This window comes from Ursus arctos, unplaced genomic scaffold (genome assembly GCF_023065955.2).
Source record: "Ursus arctos isolate Adak ecotype North America unplaced genomic scaffold, UrsArc2.0 scaffold_16, whole genome shotgun sequence".
In the NCBI taxonomy this organism is placed as follows: Eukaryota; Metazoa; Chordata; class Mammalia; order Carnivora; family Ursidae; genus Ursus; species Ursus arctos.
Genome location: NW_026622830.1, coordinates 55,204,043 through 55,219,169, shown reverse-complemented (window position 1 = coordinate 55,219,169; position 15,127 = coordinate 55,204,043). Strand labels below are relative to the sequence as shown.

General features: G+C 55.2%; 1 protein-coding gene across 2 annotated transcripts in view; it reads right to left on the bottom strand.

The window, feature by feature from the left end:
- LOC125281949 (ral guanine nucleotide dissociation stimulator-like) overlaps positions 1 to 15,127 on the bottom strand; it is a 476,760-nt gene that overhangs the window by 156,442 nt on the left and 305,191 nt on the right. The gene's annotated exons all lie outside the window — the stretch shown is intronic.

Below are 15,127 nucleotides of genomic sequence, written 5' to 3'. Positions count from 1 at the left end.
CAAATGCCAAGTTGGCTGAATTTAGGCCATCTTACTTTAAGGGACTAGATAAATGGCGGGGCGGGAGGTAGTCTCCTGCCGTTAGCATGATGACCGCATTCCCTGCGGCATCCGGACTGCTGCGCTCTAAGAGGTCACGGAGCGCGAGGATGTGAATGGATGAGCAACCTCCGCTGAGAGCCGTCGGCTGGCTGAATGTGGGGACACAGAGAGACCACACAGTCCCCGGCCCAGCCCACCAACAGCTCTGAAGGTGATAGAGTACAACGTGGAAGGCATCAGTGCTCTAGGTGCTGAGCCAGGGCAGGGGGAGGCGGAAGGAGGTGCTCTAGGAGGTGAGGAGGGAGGAGGTGCAGGGGAGGTGGAAGGAGGTGCTGTAGGAGGTGAGGAGGGGAGGTGGAGGTGATGGAAGGAGGTGCTGTAGGAGGTGAGGAGGGGAGGTGGAGGTGATGGAAGGAGGTGCTGTAGGAGGTGAGGAGGGGAGGTGGAGGTGATGGAAGGAGGTGCTGTAGGAGGTGAGGAGGGGAGGTGGAGGTGATGGAAGGAGGTGCTGTAGGAGGTGAGGAGGGAGGAGGTGAAGGGGAGGTGGAAGGAGGTGCTGAAGGAGGTGAGGAGGGGAGGTGGAGGTGGTGGAACGAGGTCCTGTAGGAGGTGAGGAGGGAGGAGGTGCAGGGGAGGTGGAAGGAGGTGCTGTAGGTGGTGAGGAGGGCAGGTGGAGGTGATGGAAGGAGGTGCTGTAGGAGGTGAGGAGGTGAGGTGGAGGTGATGGAAGGAGGTGCTGTAGGAGGTGAGGACGAGAGGTGAAGGTGATGGAAGGAGGTGCTGTAGGAGGTGAGGAGGGGAGGTGGAGGTGGTGGAAGAAGGTGAGGAGCCAGGGGCTTGATGGTCTAGAAGAGGCGCCTTGTCCTGGCTGCAGGTGAGGAAAGTCTCCCTCCAGTGGGGGTGGAGGGGGCATCCCTGGTGAAGAGGAGGAGCGGGGAGGGGGTGAGCACGAGTCCAGCGGAGTGGAGAGCAGGGAAAAAGCACAGCGTTGGACCATGGGCGCTTGTGTCTGGAGACCGAGAGGTTCAGCGGGGCACGGCTTTGGGGGCACCCTGGCTTTGGAAGCAGGCTGGCCTGCTGCTCAGGCGTACGATGCAGGTCGTCGTCCTGCCCTGTGACGTAGCACACGTGTGCCACATACATGGAATACGTGGTAATAACGGTAATGTATGGAAACAGATTCCATTTTCATGCTGGTGGAGGGACAGGGATGGTGTGTGAGGCTGGTTTGGATCCATCGAAGGGTCTGCAGGGGTAAAAAGCTGGTGCCAGTGGCAGGAGCCACCGCCCGTTGGGGCAGGTGATGAGGTCACATGTGTTCTGTTTTTTAAGATTTTTATTTATTTATTTATTTATTTATTTATTTATTTATTTATTTGAGAGAGAGTGAACACAGCGGGGAGGGGAGAGGCACAGAGGGAGAGGGAGAAGCAGGCTCCCCGCTGAGCAGGGAGCCGGACCTGGGGCTCCATCCCAGGACCCTGAGATCATGACCTGAGCCGAAGGCAGACGCTTCACCGACTGAGCCACCCAGGTGCCCCCCCTTTGTGAGAGTGGACAGTGCGGGTGGGGCGTCCTGGGCCGGGCGGGAGGAGGCGATGCCATTCTCATGGCAGAACCCTTGAAGGATTAGTTTGTGGAGTCTGTAGCTGCTCTAAGTCCCGGGGTGGGTGGCTGCTTGGTCTGCAGGTGCGCAGCTGGGCTGGCACTGGGGCTGCTTTCAGAGACTTTTCTGCGGTTGGTGGCTCCGAAGACCCGAGGGTCACTGTCTTTATCACAGGCAAGCATATGGGCGGAAGCTTGGGTTTTAGGGAAATCAGCAGGAGCTTAATTTTTGAAGCTGTGAGTTTAAGGGACCCGCCTTATGTCTGGAGGCAGCTGGGTGCGGTCTGGGACTGGCAAGAGGTCTGAGCTGGCAGTGGGACTCTGGGCGCCGTCCCTAGGTGAGGACACCATGTGAGTGTGGAGACTGCCAGCCAGGCGGGGCACTTGAGGAGGGGCAAGGAGTCAGCCCTGGGGGGGTCACAGCCTGGAAGGAGGGGTCTGCCGGGGCCCTACCCAGGAGCGTCAGGGCAGAGGGGAAGAGCAGAGGGGGGTTTGCAGGCAAGGGGCCGGCTCCACGCTGTGACCACCTGTGCCCAGTGCTCACCGATGTGATGTTTGACGTGAGGAAGGAGCGGACGTGCATACTTTCATAGTTAAGTAGGTCCGAACTGCTGGATGGTGATAAGGAAAGTTTTAGAAAGGTTTTATAGAACTCAAGACGTGGTTTCCTTTCATGCCTGATACACAAAGATGTAAACATTATCCAGTACTATGGATTTCCCATGTTTGGTCTTTGTTCCCACTGGTACTAAACTTTTTTCCAAATATAAAGAAATTATTGCCTGAATTTAAATTATACAGAATAAAAATAAGCTTTTTGAGTTTAGAGAGTGTATTTACTGATGGGAGTTCCTTGTATGAATCCTCTCAAGGGTAAGAGTTCCCCTTTGGCTCCACGATTCTTACTGAAACGGTGATGCTGGCTGTCCCTTCCCTGCCGGTGACAATTCCATTTCTCCTGGTGACAACGATGTCCTTCCTCATGCCCTCTCTGAGTCCCTCAGAGATCTTTGATTCCGCGCAGCCCACCCCACCCCGGCGTCCTCCCACCTTCCCACATGCTTGCCACCCAGCGAATCCTGCCCTTGACTTCTGTTTCTCCACTAGCTTGGAGCTGACCTGCCCGTTTCTCTGTCACGGCCTGTTGACCTCTTCTGGGAGCTCGGGGAGCAGCCCGGCAACTGCCTCTGCGGAGTGGCCCGTCTCAGGCATCGTAGCTAGACGGAACGGAGGTCGGAGGCAGAGCCCGTGCTCTTCATATTATCTGGGGGAAGACAGAAAAGACAAAAGGTTTTGTAAAAATCGGGTACCAAGTTAAAGTTCGAAAGTGTTCAGGCTGAATGACCCTGTTGTGTAGACCTGGGGTGACCGTTTGGTTGCTGGAGGAAGGGTGTGTCTCTTCTCTCTGAGGCCGGCAGTCCTTCTTCTCACCCCTCGGTCCGTGTCCCCAGGTCAGTGGCAACAGGACCACTGGCATGGGGCATGACGCCGGCACCCCATCTGTACTGGGCTGGACAGTATGCGGCCCCCCCCAACCTGGGAGGACACTGGGGCCTCTGGTGTGGGGGCTGGGGTTGAGCCTTTGACCTGCGACCTTGCCCCCTTGAGAGGGAAGCTCAGGGATGCGGCGTTCGCTGCTGCAGTCCAAGCAGAGCTGGATGTGAACTGAGGTCTGCCTGTCAGTCCTGGGCTGGCAACTGCCGGGCTGTGTGCCCAGGGGCAGCCGGAGAGCCAGACCCTGTGCTGTGGGTGACTTGCCTGAACGCATGGCCTGATGGGTCCCTAAAAGCAGCTTCTTTGCCGTCCTTCCTGTCCTGGGCCACTGGTGGGTGAGGCCACACACACACGTGGGTGCGGAACCGGCACTCTGGCGGGTCGAAGGGGAACAGAGCGACAGTGGGTGCTTGGACAGAAGGCGCACAGCGGAGCAAGGGTGAGCGCTGTTGGCTTACTCGTATTACTCCCTTTAGGTGTCCCTGAAGCAGGGGGTCAGCAGCCCCTCTTCTCTCGATCTGGAGGTCCTGTCGGTTTTTGTGCCTCCTTTCGTCAGTAAGGATGACAGTCAGATGGCTGGCGCCCCCTCCGTGACTCTGAGCAAGACCAGAAGGCGCTCCTTCAGAAAGAAGAGGGACAAGCCCAAAACGGAGCCCTGGAAGGGCCTCCCTCCTGAAGACATTAGTGTCCCCAACGGTGTGGACCTGCTTGGCCTGCCTCAGCTCTGCTTCCCAGGTATCCCCCGCCCTGCTTTCCCAACTCCCCCATGGTGCTTTCTAGAAACCAAGTCAAGAAAGGGTGACAGACGGGGGGCTGGTTACCCCTGGCAGCCCCGAGGCCAAACTGCAGGTCTCAGTTCTCTTAATCTTGGGGGTTTGGGAGCTGAAGGACGTGCAGCCCAATAGTGCAGCCCCCATGTTTTGGAGAGCGAATCCCAGACGAAGGGCTGTCGGGATCGCCAGCACGGTTGGTAGAGGTGCTTTCCAAGGATTTTCACTTCTGATTGACAGGCCCGTCTTCCAGAGGTCCGGCCAGTGGGTCAGGATGAGTCCAGTTAGCCTGCAGCATCTCCCCCCAGAGTGCACTTCCGCCGGGCTCCCTGGCCCCTGTTTTCTGGGGACCCCGGGGCCTGTAGCCCGGGCTCACATGCTTTCCCCACCTGGCCTGTTCCCGGCAGTGGGTGGCCCTCATGTTTTCCACTGGTCTTTGAGAAACGCTGAGTGGCTGGTGTAGAAGACTCAGACTAGGGACTTCCCGTCCGTCATTCCCTGTCTGGGAGGTTCCATCGGGAATGGCTGCTGTCTCCCGGTCTCAGGGATTACAACCCGGGGACAGCTGGGACAACCCCTGCACCTGCCATGCTCAGAAATGGTCGCCTCCCCCAGGCACACCCCAGAGGGTTTGTCTGCGGTTGTTCTTATGTTCCTTCGCTAAATTCTGCAGAGCACAGAGGGTGGCTGAGAAATGGGCACCCACGGAGGGACGGAGGGGGCCACGGCTGGCTGGCGGCCCGACCCCCCAAGTGCCACAGCTGGCAGGGCGAGGACAGGTTCTGTAGGCCACAAAGTGGGCTCACGGAGAGCCCAGCCTTGGAGGTGGATGCCACGGGGCCGTGCCGAGATTTCCTCTTCTTTCTCTACCCGCAGGGGGCGTGTACGTGGCCTCCGAACCGAAGGAGGACTCTGTCCACTTCCTGGTGCTGACCGATGTCTGTGGGAACAGAAGTATGCCGTGGTTGCCCAGTACTCCCGACCCCCGCACGTACGTGACTGCCGTGAATTCCCTCTGAAATCTGCTGGTGTTTATTTTTGCTGAAACACGCTTCCCGCAATCACCACGATTGTAATCATTTTAGCGTGTGTGGGTCAGTGGCACTAAGTACACTCCCGCTGGCGGGCAGCCCCTGCCGCGTCTGGTTGCAAAAGACGTTCATCACCCCGGAAGTCCCGCCCCCGGCCCCCGGCCCCCGTTCTGCCCACATGGGTTTGCCTGCTTCGGACACCTGGTGTCAGTGGACTCAGGCTGCATGTGGCTTCTGTGTCTGGCTTCGTGCACTCAGTGGATGGGGTCAGAGTTCATCCACGTTGGGGCAGCAGCGCCTCTGTCTTACGGCCGAGTCCTACCGCCCAGTGTATGTGAGCCACAGCTTGTTTCCCACATGTCCGTGGAGGGACATTTGTGTTCTTGTATGCGGGGTGACGGCTTTGGGCCTCCAGAGCATGACTTGGCCCTCCCCCGCCCGGCAGGGCCACGAGTGCGAGCCAGCCGGCCCCTGGAGGTCGCGGGGGCCGCCGTGCACCTGAAGAGGCAGGGTGACCCACGGCCTGTGTCCAGAGGGTTTCCAGAAGCAGCAGTGCTTTACCCTGGGGAAGTCCAGGAATCCCACACCGAGGGGGCGGTGGCTGCCCGGTTGTTCCTCCCCACTCTGCCATCAGAGGCTGGGCCAGGTGTGCTGGGAGAATTATCCCTAAGTGTCACGGCATAAGGCTCAACTCGATGGGCTCTGTCCCTTCACGCCTGTGGATGTGCCTCGGAAACCTGTGGGAGTCCAGCATTCTGCTGATGTCTGAGTGCGCGACCTCCGTGTCTGGACTAGGCGTCCCCTGGACCCCTGGACTAGGGTGGGCAGTGGGCAGCGCGGGGAGGCCACCCCTCATGGCCGTGTGTGCGGGCTGCTGGGCCTGCGGCGTTGGCAGCCTGCCTGCTTGCCTGGGTTAGGTAGGGGTGGGAGACGAGCCGGGGGCCGAGTTCCTGCCCCTCCCTGGCCAGCGCTTCCGGCAGAGACAGGATGGGAGGCTGGATTATTCAGGAAGGTGCTTGGGAGCCTGTCTGTGAAGTGATCGCTATGAGAAGTACATGTTATTTCTCTTATCCTTAAATACATTTTAAAAAGGTCACAGCCTCTGCTTTGCCTGTGACTCCCCCACTACACCTGGCTGCTGGGGTGTGCGTGACCCCTCGCCCATCCTCTCAGTGCCTGCGTGGTTTCGGGGTGACTCTGGGCCCTACATGCTGGCCTCCCCACCTCCCCTCGTGCCCAGTGACCAGCCACGCCCTGTCCTGCGCTCCTGTCTTTCCGTGGACTGCACGCGCAGCCCCGCCCGGAGTGCAGACGGCACTGTGGTCCTCATATGCCAGCTGCCCGTGTGCTCAGCCCGGTGCCGACGACCCTCCTGCACAGTCGTTCATTTAATCCACAGCGAAGGGGGCTGGGAACTCTCAGCATCATCCCCATTTTACCGCTGAGGGAGCAGGCAGTCGCACAGGGAGGTGAGGGGACTTGCCTGGGGGCCCAGCACACTGACTTGAGGGCCTTGGTTCAATGTTGGTGGGTAGACGAATGGCGTGCCCACTGCTTGCCGGGCTCTCCCCCTGTCTTGCAAGACCCTCGCGTTCACACCATCCCCAGGTGGAGCTGTTATCACGGTCCGCCGTCCCTACTGAAAAACCCCAAACAACCCTCCACGGGGGCCAGACTGTGGCCCTCAGTGATGCGCCACTCGTAAGCTCTGCAGTGGTCTGTGCCTTCTGGAATCTCGGTGCCGGTACTTTTCTCCAGCTGAGAACCCCCCCTCTCCCCCACCGACACACACACATATGGCCCAGTGCTGGAGCTTTTTTCCTGTGTAAGCAGAGCCCATGGCCCCTTCTGTGTCTTACTGTGTTCTCACTGTGTTCCCATCTGGGGTCGGGACGTGTCATTGTCTCTGCCACCTCAGCACATCACACACTGGGGGAGGGGGGCATCTGCGAGGACTGGGACTCCCAGTGACACAGGGGGGGCATCCACGCTGACTGGGACTTGCGGTGACACCGGAGGGGGCGCCAGCCGGGTGGCGGGGGAGCAGGATGCTGTCTGGGCCCCTGCCCTCTCGCTTCTGTCTGCAGAGGCCCACACTGCTGAGGATAGAAGCTGGGACCAGCTGGATCGGAGGGTGACACGGGCCTGTTGCTTTCTCTCCAGGACGAGTCGTGTTTCTACAACGGCAAGGCGCACTGGGAGCCATCCTGGCCGACCGCGGGCGTGGCTGGCTGCTTCGGACCGTTCTCGGTGTGCGTGGTCTCCAAGCTCCCCTACTACAACGCCCTCAAGGACTGCCTGTCCTGGTGAGCCCGTGCGGTGCCCGCGTGTCTGCGAGGCCACGCCTGGCGCTGGCGGTGGTGGGCGGGCTCTGGTTTGGTGACGGGAGCTCCCGTGAAGGCCCAGAGGCTTCCCGAGGCGGTAGCCTGTGGGGAAGGTCTGCCAGACAAGGGAAGATGAAACCAAACTGTGGGAAGTAAAATTAGTATGGAGGATTTTATGTTGTTTGGTTTTTTAAAAAAGACGTCCATCAGAAATAGCTCTCCTCCTGTTATCTGAGAAAATCAGGCTGCCGCTGCTGTCAGTCCTGTTAAGTTCATGACAGTTAACGAATTATCTTTTCTTGGGGTGGAATCTTGAAGTGCCTTAATGCTGATGATATTGAGTAGAAAGCCTGAGGACGTAGAGAAGTTTTGAAAACTCTAGAGAGAATCGCGTCGGGCGCACTTGCCGCCTGTCGTCGGGGGATGATTGTGGCGTGTGGACACGGTCCATCCCCCGGCCACACGCGCCCTGGCCGCCTGGTTTTCGTTCTCACCAAGTTCTAGTCTTGGAATTCTCAGTGGTTTGGTTAACGACAGAGGCGGCCAACGGAGGTTTGCCTTAATGTCGTAATAGCCACCCTCCACCCCTGGCAAGTCGCAGACTTCTGGAAAGACCATCATTTTGGTTCTCACACTGTGGTCAGAGGGATGAGCAGGAATCCTTCCTGACCAAACTCACCACCTTTGGAGCTCAAGTTCCAGCGCCTTAATGTTTTAGTTTTCAAAATGTGGCTGGTGTTTGCCCATAGTTTGGGTCTAGCCCGCGTTTTATTGCCCCCGACACAGAACAGAGCGCTCGCCGGGTCTCCCTCCGGGACTGCGTGCTCAGTAGGGCATGTCTGCCCGGGCGTGGGCAGTGATAGGATGATAAATTAGGACAGGGTCCCTTTTCGTTAATTAACTGGTAATCTTCAGCACCTGAGGGTAGGTGGCTTGTGCACCCATCTCGTTTCCTCTTCTGTGAATTGGGGGTGGTGATGCCACCCTTTCTCGAACGGAACGGGTTCGGGCCTGCGGGGAGGACAGCACCTGCTTCACTTTCTCGGCCTTTGTACGCGTGATCATTCACGTGTGACTGGCAACAAATACCATCCTGCTAGACGTTAATGCAAAGGAACATTTAACTCGAAAAACGTGTTCAGTTTCCCTGCTCCTCGAGTTTTCTGTCTCCTGATGGTCGTTGCTAAATGACCCGAACTAGAAAACAGAAAAACAGATGACAGAAATGCAAAAGGCAGTTTATAAATACAGATTTATAGATTTTTAAAATCTGTTTTTCTGCTATAATGGTGGCGTGTAAACTAGGCCTCTGTGTGGACAGAAATTGGGAGAGAATGCTTAGTTGTATTTGGGGAATTAGATTATGGAGAGTCTGGTTTTTTTTTTTTTAACTCGATACTATTCTTTGACAATAATTAAAATATGGAAGAATATTGAATTATCTCCATTTCCTGACACTAACTTCAGGAAGAGCTATTATTATTTTTAAAGATTTATTCATTTATTATTTTTAGAGAGAGAGCAGGGAGGAGGGACAGAGGGAGAGAGAGAGAGAATCCCAAGCAGGCTCCATGCTGAGTGCAGAGCCTGACATGGGCTTGATCTCATGACCCTAAGATCGCGACCTGAGCTCCAATCAAGAGTCAGATGCTTAACCGACTGCGCCACCTAGGCGCCCTGACTGACCCCAGGCGGACTTATGATTTGTTACTTAAAGTAACAGCGTAAGCGCTTGGCTTGCGGGACACGCGTGGGCCCTGCTGTGGCCCTGCTGTGGCGAGTGAGGCCGGGGACCGCCCCAGGGCACAGAGGTGGGGTTTCCAGGGCAGTTGGCTGAATTTTGCCTAATGTAGACACCATGTCACCACCACTGCCATTAAGACAGAGAACATTTTCACCACGCCCCAAAGTTCCCTTACACCCTGTGGTGGCTTCCCAGCCGCCTGCCCCCAGGCACCTGCTGGTCCGTCATGCGTTTCAGTCACTTGCCGCTGTGCCTTGAACAACGCGGTTTGAACTGTGCGCGTCCACGTACACCTGGATTTTTTTCAACAAATACAGTACAGTCCTGTATATGTATTTTCTCTTCCTCAGGATTTTCTTAAAAATATTTCCTCTTTTCTAGCGTACTTTATTCTAAGAATACAGGATATAATGCATATTACATGCAGAATACCTGTTAATCGATCGTTCGTGTCGTCGGTAAGGCTTTAGGTCAGCAGCGGGCTATCAGCAATTAAGTTTTTTGGGGGGTTGAGAAGTTCTATGCAGGTTTTTAACTGCGTGGGGGAGAGCACCTTTAACCCCTCACATTGTTCAAGGGCCAACCGTACTTCAAAAGTCAGAATGCATTTGGGAAACAAACGTGGCCAAGCACTTTCCTTTGAGATGTTTACTCGCTGCTGAAGTATGACCCAGACAGAAAATTGCATGAATTCCAGCTGTGTAACCAGCACTCACAGCAAGAAACAGAACATGACCAGCCCCCATCCCCCCACGCTCCACCTCTCCTGTGCCCCCCTGCAGGCAGGTCCTGACCCTGGGCAGCCTCACCTTGCTGTCTGAGGCCTAGGGTTGTCGTCAGTGTCCTCCCGCCACCTCCCCCGCCCCCAGCCTGGAAGGCCCTGGGGCTGCCGGCACTGGCAGACAGGTCAGCGCTGATTAGAAATGCTAAGATGTCCTCCAGTCCCCTTCATGTCACTGCAATGTTGTGTAATCGTTCTTTCTGATGGCTGAGTAATATTCCATTGTGACGGGTAGTAAGGAGGGCACGTATTGCATGGAGCACTGGGTGTTACACGCAAGTAATGAATCATGGAACTTTACATCAAAAACTAAGGATATACTGTATGGTGACTAACATAATAAAAAATTATTATAAAAAAAGAAATGCTAAGATGACAATTGGATACTCATACTTATTTTGTGATTTGATTTTTTTTATTTTAGTTTATTGACTCATCTGAAGCTCTGTAAAGATTTTGAAGTTGACAATCACATAAAAGATTTTGCTGCAAAACTGTCTTTGACACCTAGCCCGCCGCCTGGACCGCTTCATTTGGTCATTAAATCTGGAATTTTGTCTTTTCTTTATGAATAGTAAAAGTCCTATGTCGACGATGGGTTTAATGTTTTAAACTGTTTCTTACGTTCCAGGGTGTTTAAATTACGCTTCTCAGGTTCCTTACAGAATCATCTAATTACGCTGTTTCTAGAGATGCGTTTGCCGGGCGGCCCGTGATACGTGGTGTGGAGCTGGTGATGGGCCCCCTTAGTGCTTAACACACCGGCTCATTTGGTTTATTTGTCTGGAATATTGGGTATTGTATTAAACTGATTCATGTTTTCTCCTGTCCGGGGTGATTAATGAAAAGTACCTGGCTTCCTATTTTTTGGTTTTTCCCAGTGCCACCGTGTTGTTGAATAAGTGGCCAAGCGTTTCCGTGGGTCTGGGTTCCCTGGCACGCTCGTCCTGAGATGTTGTTGGCTCTTTCACCACTTGAGGGTTTCGGGCTAAGGACAGTTGCAGAAAGGCAGCCCACATTCCCCCTTTGCCGAGTAATGGGCCAAGACGGCTGAGCTGTGATGACACCTGTCTGGCCTGGCATCTTCCAGACTGACGCAACCACCGGGCATTTCCTCGTTCTCAAACAAGCACCTGCCAGATTAGTGTCTGGAAGAAGGTCATAGATGTCGACTCTGCTTCACTCAGTCCTTTCTGGAAGCTTAGACATAGAGATCTCGGTTCTCTACGTATTGATTATTATTCACAGTTGAAAAATTAATTTTATTTCGCAGGAGACATGTGATCATGAACTTAAAATGTATATTTTTAATATCACACTACAGTGTGTGGGATGGGGGAGGGAACCCTGCCAGATGCATTCCAGGCCCAGAGACAGAGCAAGTTGCCCCAGGACCTTGGTTCCGCTCCCAGAAACCTTTGTAGGGACGTTTATTGGGTTCTTGTTTTGTGCAAGGCTCTCATCTTTATTATGTGGATAATTGGTATTTTTTTATGGTTCAGTGAAGTCATCAAAGTTTCTGTTCTTGCTCTAATCACTCAACAAGTGTTCCCTGAGGACCGGCTAAGCAGTGAACAAAGCTGAGTTCAGGGCAGTTTGAGGGTTAACCGTATGTACTATGTTCCGCCTTTGAGCATGAGTAATGCACGAACCGCGCCCATACCCATCTTCTGTACCTCGGAGTCTTGGATGAGCTCACATTTGGTTCTCCGACTTTTACCACCCCCGTGAGAAAGTTTCCTGGGGGTCGTTCTTGATGCCTCTTCTCTTCACCCCTGCATTCCATCCATGGCTCATCCCTGACCGGCCAGCTCCCGGCGTTTGCCTCTAGTTGGCCACGGCCACCACCCCACGCAGGGCCACTGGGTCCCACCTGCGTGACTTGGGGAGCCATTGGTCTGGCCACGTCCATTCTTGACCCTTCATTCAGTTCATCCTTTGCATAGTGGCTGCAGGGACTGTTAACATCTATCCATTGGACTCTCCTCTTGTGCGTAAAAGCCCACAATGGCTTCTCGCTGCGTAGCTGCCGCAGTCCTGCATCCCTAGCCCCTGTATCAGTGTCCTGCTCTGTCTCATGTCCTCACTCCCTTGCTGACTGTTGTCCAGCCACACTGGATTTCCCTCAGTCCCTCACAGGTGCTGCCCCCAGGCCCTTGCATATGCTGTTCCTGGAAGTCAGGTTCTTCGGGATGGCCTCTGTGTGACCTCCCACCCGTCTCTCTGTGCCCTGCTCCCTTCCTGCAGAGCCCAGCATGGTCTGCAGTTAGGGCCCGCACACGTGTGTGTTTTGTTCAATGTCCATCTTCTCCATCGGCCTCCAAGCTGCGTTTGCGACGCTGTTACCATGCCTGCTGCTCCCACAGCTGTCGAGTGAATGAATGAACGGATGGGTCGTGTTTCGGCGTTAGCCTGTCCTGTTCACAGAGCAGGGCCTGCGTCTTGGTTCTTGCGCATTTGTCCGAATGAGCCGAGTCTGGCTCAGACTAGCCGCTGTGATCCCCCTCGTGCGGCCTCACCAGCTCTGGGGTCCTCATTGATACGTGGCCCTGACCCATCTTTGGGAGTGTTGAACCACTGTGGCTGTTCCTTGTTTTGGAAAAACCCAAGGCCAAGGTTCTTCTCTAACCCCGGAGCCGATTCAGCATGGAATTCCAGAACCCACTACAAGCAAACATTGATGGAGATGCTGTGTAGCTAGTGGTCAGGAGCTGTGGTTCCTGTGAATCAAGCGTGTGGGCGCCGGGTGGGGCATCTCCTGTCTGCGTCAGGGGCGGTGGCGCCCAGCCTCCACCAGGCCTGGCTCGGTGCCCTTTCGCGGACGGCGCCTGGACCACCGGCCCGAGAGCAGCAGACACCCCGCGTCCCTGGGCCCGCTCTGCCGCTTCTCTGCCCACCAGCGGGTCTGATTTTACGTGCTTTCAGAGCACGGCCAAGTCACTGGGTGTGCACGTGAAATGCGCCTTTTCCGTCTCACTCTACCGGACTCACTTCCTGTGTTGCTTTGTGCGTGGATCCTATTGTCTGCGTGGGGCTACAGTCAAAGCTGAACTTTGGAAAGTGTTTCCCCGAAATCTCTCTCCCTCCTCAGTCTCTTCACCTGAGAGGTGGGGTGGACAGCAGAGCCCAGCTCAGAGGGTGTGGGTCTCACGCACGTGAGGTTGCTGGCATCCCGGGGGCCCAACAGCGTCCCTGGTAGAATGACTGGTGTTTGTATTAGTTTCTACCTGTAGTTGGGAAGCTGGTCGATATGTTTATTTTTTGAAATATTGAGGGGAATTTTTCATATAAACTTTACAATGATTCATAGTTCATCACCGCTGGGAGCATGTAACTCTGCTCTACCGTGTTTTGTTTTAAATAAAAAGGATGTTACTGTCCACACAGCGCGTCCGCCTTGATTCTGACGTGTCTTGCTTCTGTGGGCCAGTGGGTGACAAGACGGTGCCGTCGGGGAGCCCTTGCAGAAAGAAGGCTTCTCCTGCCCTCAGGTTCTTTGCACAAGCGTTCACGCAGAGCCGTGGTGATGCAGGTGTGAGCACGTGTGGAAGGCGAACATTTGTTCTCCAGCCAGTGCTCCGCATCTCTCCGTGTGTCCTCCTTCCACACTTTTCCTGGCGGGAGCTTCTCTGTGCTCAGATTCGAATCTTCTCTGTGCTTGTGGCCCGGTGCTCCTCACACTTGGGTCACTCCGTTCTGCTGGTCCCCAGGGCTCCAGGGACGCTCCTGGGTGCCCCCCAAAAGGCTGACACCCACGGTCAGGAACGAACTTGCCAATGAGCTGGAAGGCTTCTCGGTGGAGGGGCCCCTACCGTCCCCCTCCATCTACCGCGTCCTTTTACACAGAAGGGGCATTCTGCAGATACTGAATTTGAATCAAAGTGTAATTTTGAGATACCATCATTGAGAAAAATAAAGTCTTTCTCAGCGATTTCTTAAAGTGCACGTCTTTAAAGAGCTTTGACAATTACGTTGAAAATACTAAGAGAATTTGTAATATGCAGTAAGTGTTCTGAGAGTAACCCGATCGTGTTTGACTTAGAACCTGTGCTGATCGGGACAGATGTCCAGGTGTCAGTTTATCTTTGCCGATGGGCAGTCTGCTAATGAAGTAAAGAGTTTAGGGAAGTTTGGCCGAAAAAGACATTCAGTACTTGATTCACGTCTGAGCCTTGCTCAGCAATTCTGTGTGTCTCTGGACTGTTTGGTTCTGTGACATATACGGGGATAGCGTGAGTCTTCAAACACGTATCCTAGGTCAGACACCCTCGGTGCCAGAACGGAGAGTCTCAGTGCATTTCGGCCTCTGCTGGGAGCGGCTCTCTGAACTAATTACGGAACTTGGTCGTCACAGATATTTAACATGAAGCCACTACAGATCGTGTTTCCCTCCCGCGTGGACCCTGAGAGCCCGGTCATCGACTTGGACCTTCACCTGCCCTTGCTGTGCTTCAGGCCCGAGAAAGTGCGGCAGGTAAGCGTCCCTCCGGACCTGGGGCGTCCGTGCTGGTTGGCTTGGTGGGGCATCTAAGCTGTCATCGTCTGGAGGGTGATTCCAGGGCACGTGTGTTCCAGAACATTCCAGAATGTTCCGAATGTTCCACAACACACTGGGAATAGTTGCTTTTTGGCTTCAAGCAGACATTCAGGACTGTGCACACCATTTACAAGCAGTGCTTTTGGGCGTTAAAGGGGCTTTCGTTTTGGCAAACAGCAGGGAAACTGGGTGAGACCTAGGCTCCACGTGGTTTTGGTGGCGCATTCACACGCATGTTCAGTGCATGGCGCGTGGTCAGAGGTGTGTACACGGTGTCGTTGATCTCCCCCAGATCCTAACGTGCCTCCTCATGGAGCAGCGGATGGTGTTCTTCTCCTCCAGCTGGGCGCTGCTACCGCTGGTCGCTGAGTGCTTCCTGGCCTACCTGTACCCCCTGCAGTGGCAGCACACGTTCGTGCCCGTCTTGTCGCGCCAGATGCTAGACTTCATCATGGCACCGACGTCCTTCCTCATGGGCTGCCACCTCGACTACTTTGAAGAAGTCAGCAAGGTTAGGCCTTGGCCATTTGCTGTAGAATGTCAGATCCTTGTGACCCCTGTGGGGACTGGCGGAGAGGGGCTTCCAAAGGGCCCTGCAGGGAGGGCCACGTGCCCTGGCCACAGGGAGAGGGTGGGCACTCCTGTCCCTGGGGCTCGTGCTCTGGGCTCCACGCACGCGGGGTGCTGTTGCGCGTCTGCACCATCCTGCTGCAGTCCTCCGGGTGTTTTCGAGGCTGGGGGGTTCTGGGCGCCGGGACCCCGTGTCACGTGCCAGTCCCCTTAAATTCCCGGGGCTCCA